Raw genomic sequence first — 5592 nt, forward strand, 5'->3', positions numbered from 1 at the left:
TCTATCATTATGAAACTGTTGTTATTAAAGATCCTAACACTAGAAAGATATTTAAAGTTAATGGGCATCGATTGAAATATTATTATGAAGGGCTCATACCACAATTTAAAGAAGTTTTAATGTGAAGTCAACCCAACTAAGCAAATGGGATGTCGGGCTGACGACGTTAAACCAAGTGCTTTGTGGCAGGCAACCCATATATAAATTTATATATATCTATGTATTACTATTTTATTTGATAAGTTATATAATAATCCTATATAATTTATATATTATAAATTAAGAAAAATATTGGTATTAGAGGAAAATTTGGAATCGAATTGAACGAAAAAATGAAAAGATGCAATTTTGGCCTTTGGCACCGACGATGCCAGCATGGGCGCTGACGGTGCCTGCAGAAAGACCACACCTCCGATAGTGCCATCGGGAGCGCCAACGACGCTGATAACAGTTTTACGGTTTATGACCAATTTTGGCATGATTTTGCTCTGTAATAACTACTGGAGGTGTTTTTAAAGTCCTAAAAACTGCCTTGGACGACTAGAAACTTCCTATTTTTGAATTTCATGGCCTCTAATTCTAGAAATACTTCTAGGTATGGAGTTTTCAATAGAAGAAAGTTTATTAGTTTTGACGCACAAAGACTATATGACAAAATCATTATAAAGAAGAGGCTTATCAAGGAGAGAGGCTTTGTCAATCACAGATTGATTAATCCAAGTTCTCTGATTGATAAAATTATTGTACAAAGATGATGAGAAGTTCTATGCTACACTACCGTTGCAGTTGTTGTACCAGTAGTGAAGGAATTATATGCAAACTTACATGGAATTACCCAAGGAGTTGTCTTCATATGAGATAAGGCCATACCATTTACTCCAGCTTGAATCAATGAGTTGTATATGATAGAAAGCGTTTCAATATGTCATTATACAAATTTCATCCCAAGATTTTATCACTACCAAAGATTTGATGCAAGATGTTTATAATTTTCTGATGGATTAAAGTGATATTTGAAAAATGTGAGATGAAGGATATGTTAGTTTCTCTACTTCATTGCTTAATCCAATATCAAAGTAGTAGCATTTCTTCATAGCATCCAATATCAAAGTAGTAGCATTTCTTCATTTTTGCAAAATTACTGCTTACCATGAAGATTAGTAGAGTCACCAAAGAAAGTGTTATTTTGAACTATTGCATTCAAATGGAAAAATCCATTGATGTAGGATCTATTATTTTTAAATCTGTTATGGGTATTATTATGAATGAGTCAATTTATGGACTTGGGCATCCTTCCACAATTTTTCTACTTTGCAGTCAATCTCAAGTTCCATATGAAAGTTGGGAAAAAGTTTTATTACCTTAGGAGCCCATGATTCCTATTGATGATAATTATGTTGAGAATGGGAATGAAGCATTAGATACTATCTTAGATCACTCATCACATGCTTCAACTCCATTGATGCCACCAACAGTTGGAAGTTCACTTTCTTTGGAAAAGAAATTGTAGAAAATTGAAAGAGAACTTCAGAGTATTACAAATGCAATAGGAGATCTTAAGTACCTTTTCAATCACCTGTACTTAATGTGATTGTGTGGATTTGATTTAGTTTGCTTTGCTTTAGAATTCTGAACTTTAATTGTGTGCATAATTTTGTGTCAGTGTTTAGAATTGTGGCTTGATTTTGACGCTAATTTATAATTTAGTTTTCTTTATAATGGTGGAAGGGTGAAAAATGTATTTGTAAAAGTGTATTTTCATATATAAAAGTTAGTTTGTTGTTGTTTGTGAAAATGTTTGTTTGTGAATTATTGTTAGATTAAAATTTGTGTTTAAAAAAATACTAAAAAAACTTTAGAGAAAATTGAAAGGAAATTGAAAATTGAAAAAATTGAAAAATGGAATTTTTGGTTTGCAGCACTGACAGCGCCCTCGACCCAAGAACAACCTTTAACCCTTTAAAATTCACGATTTTCATGGTAAATTTTAACCCTTTGAGTCACCTTCAACCTTAGGTTTTTGCACCCAAGGCTTGCATTTGCTTGGATTTGAGGTGATTTTGAGGCAAAGGGTTTTGGATTTCATCTTCTCTAGGTAAGAGCTATACTTTGAACTAAAAATTTTTTATTTTCACCAAGGATTTATCTCACATTACCGAGATCTGAAAATTTTGAAATTTTTTGAGAGATTTTGAGAAAATCCTTTGGTGAAGAACTCTTACTTAGTAAATTTAAGAGTGTTTTACCTTATGATTTTCAGAATTTTTGGAATTTATTCGGATTTTATCAAATTTTCTCTAGATTTTCCATGACACAAAGAATGAGCAAAGGAAAAAGAAAAGTAGATTATGATGAATGTTACCTTCAGGGCTAACGCTCGATTCAGGGCTAATGCTCGATTCAATAGTTTACTTGAGCATAAAAAAGTAATTCGGGTGGTAAACTCAAGCAATTAATCAATGCTCGATAGTGGGAAAATTTCTGTTATTTTACTGTTGATGCGATTATTGGTGTAGTGATGGAATTTTATGCCAACTTTACAGAGGCTTCTGACGACTTTGCTTTTGTTCGTGGGAAGAATGTGAAGTTTTCTCCAAGAAAAATTAATGAGTTTTATCAGCTAGAAGATGTTTACAGTTGCTAGAATAAATCATTTTCTGCTATGAATGAGGCCTTGGATGAGGTTATTTCTTTTACAAGTGAAAAATGATATTAAGGTAAACTTTCCTCTTTCTATGCTTAATGTAATATCTAAGGTCTGTCACTACTTTATTTCTGGAAGAATGATTCTAAAAAATCATTATAGTGAGGTGACCAAGGATAGAGCCATCGTAAACTTCTGTATTCAGCAGGTGATGAGGATAAATGTAGGCTCTATTATTTATATGAAAACTAGATTTATTCCTTTGGAGAGACCACTGGTGGTTTGGCACACCCTGCACTTATTTTCACACTATGGCAGGAGTTGATTTTAGAACTGAGGAAGAGAGGATTGAGCCTCTAAAACCTATTGGGCCTGCCAATATAAAGACATATGAATCTCATGTTAGATGGAGGTCTGGAAGTAAGACCAGAGATATTCCTTCTACTTTGAGGACCTCTACTTCTAGTGACCCTACTAACGGAGAACTTTTGGACCAGATGATGATCCAACATGGATATATCTTAAGAATGGATCATAGATTGCAAAACATGGATGCCAAAAATGCTCACACTGATGATTTGATACTAAAAAAGTTCGAATATGATGCTGCTTATGATGATGCGATGGTGAGATACATGAAGGGTGATCATTCAGTTCAGTTTCCTACTCACCCTATTTTTACTCCATATCAGCGGTAGAATTTGGATGTAAAAGAAGAAGATGATGATGATGATTGGTGATTCATCTTTTATTTTATGTTTGATTGTACTTTGTTATTTTGTTATTTGTTTTTGTTATATTGTTGATGTTGTTTATTGTTAGATTGTGAGACTCTGTTTTATTTTTGATGTTATGTTGTGAAACTTTAGTTTGTAAAACTGTTTTCATTTCTGGAATTCAATTTAATTCTGATGTTAATTTTATTATTTTGTTAAATGGATTGTAATTAACTCTTCCTCAGCAGATTCTATTTATATTATGTGTTATTTAATGTTTTAAGTCTTGTAGATTTTTATATTAGCACTGCAGTATTTCATAATTAAGTTTCAAAATCAGAACATTCAACATGTATGTCTTTTCTTTATGTATTTAATATTTTTTTCACCTTTTATTTTTCAGTTCTTTGTGCTAAATCTTTTTAAGTTTGGGTGGGGGGGGGGAAGATTTCCTTTTTTTTTAAAAAAAAGAAGAGAAAGAAACATAATTTTATTTGTCCTCACTTAGCTATATTTTAAAAAATTTTAAATTTAACATGACTTTTGATATTAGGGGTTAACTTTAGATAACTATATTTATGTTTCTAAATATATAGTAAACTTAAGTAAAAATTTTCAATAATAAAGGTTAATTTTAGAGATTAAGATATTTGGTATAAGAGAATAAGTCTATGTTTTTCTATTTTAAGTAAAGAAATTTGTATTTTTGAAATATTAAAAATTTCAAAGGTTCATGTAAGAAGAAAAGAATTAAACTTTATGAAATATTTAAGCTAATATAAATTTGTTAAGTGAAGAAATGTGAAAAGTTTTTTACTTTAAAAAGAGGATTGTGAAGTGAAGTTCTGAAGTTCAAAATCATTAAAAGGTTATCCAAATTATATAGTAATCCTCACATAAAACAATGAAAAGAAAAGAAAAGAAAAAGAAAAAACAGAAAAAGAAAAAGAAAATAAAAAATGTGGGGAGAAGCTTGAGGAGATGCCTAATTAAAAATTGGCTTCACTTGAATCAATTTAAAAAACAAGGCTTTGCTACATTTTCTAAACATTTATTTGAGTATTAGTTTATTTACTAGTAAAGCTTTATGAAGTTCTTTTTCATATGAATACTTTAAGTGGCTTTAATATGATAATTTGCAATTTTTCTTGAAAAGAATAGAGAATCAAAAATCTTGGACTTGATTGCTGGATATTTTTACACCTTTAGTATTAACTAGAGTTGTTATGAATTTTTCTTCAATTATGTTATTATATTTAGTGGAATAAGATATGGAAATCTAGAAGTTAAATTCTTTACTATAAGTTATATTTTTATAATAGCGGAGTTACTTGAAGACAAGTAACATGTAAGTTTAAGGGATTTTGATACACCAAAAATATGCATATATGCATTTTTAGACCCATATTTTATACTCATTTTTTGTGATATTGCACTTTAATGGAAGGTATTTTTATGTTTTCTTGCAGATTGTTGAATTTTAGGACTTGAAACAAAAAGGATGAAAAAAAGTTGAAAATTTGTTCAGCGCCGACGGCGTCAGACTGGGTGCCAACGACACTGTTTGACAGATAGCATCAATTAATTAAATAAACACTGGCGCCGATGACACCAGAATGGGTGCCGACGACGCTTATGGAGGGTCAAGCCATATTTCTAGAAGATTCAATGAATCTGGACGCTTTTTTAAGAGTTTTTGGATGAATCTATCGGATAACCGACTCTAGGCTCTATTTGGTGCCAAAATTCATCAGGAAAACTCCCTCTCTTGGTCTTTATTTGCCCCCTCTTCATTCCTCTTTGTCCCTCCTTGCTCATTTTTTGCCACACCTCGCCTCCATATTGCCACACCTCGCCTCCAGCCACACCTCGCCTCCATACACTTTTTCCATTTTCATTCCACCAGCATTTAAAAGTCTATTAGTGATTATTTTTTAAGAGTTTAGAGTTTTTGTGGTGAGATTAAGTGTGAATTCTTCTCTAAGAGTGTTAGAGAAGGAGAAAAATGAGAGATTTCTTCTTCCTACATTTTCTAGAAGAGGCTACAAGGGATTTATTTTGAGAAAGAGTTTTAGCTAAGTGTTGTTTGTTTATTAATATTGTATGAACTTTCTTTTATATATGAAATTTGTGTTTTGTTGTATGTTTCTTATGAAGTCTGAGTAGTTTACTTTATCTTTCTCCTTACTCTGAGATATGGTGAAATGAAGAGATAATATGGATTTGCTAATA

This window comes from Phalaenopsis equestris, unplaced genomic scaffold (genome assembly GCF_001263595.1).
Source record: "Phalaenopsis equestris unplaced genomic scaffold, ASM126359v1 Scaffold000215, whole genome shotgun sequence".
NCBI classification, from domain to species: domain Eukaryota; kingdom Viridiplantae; phylum Streptophyta; class Magnoliopsida; order Asparagales; family Orchidaceae; genus Phalaenopsis; species Phalaenopsis equestris.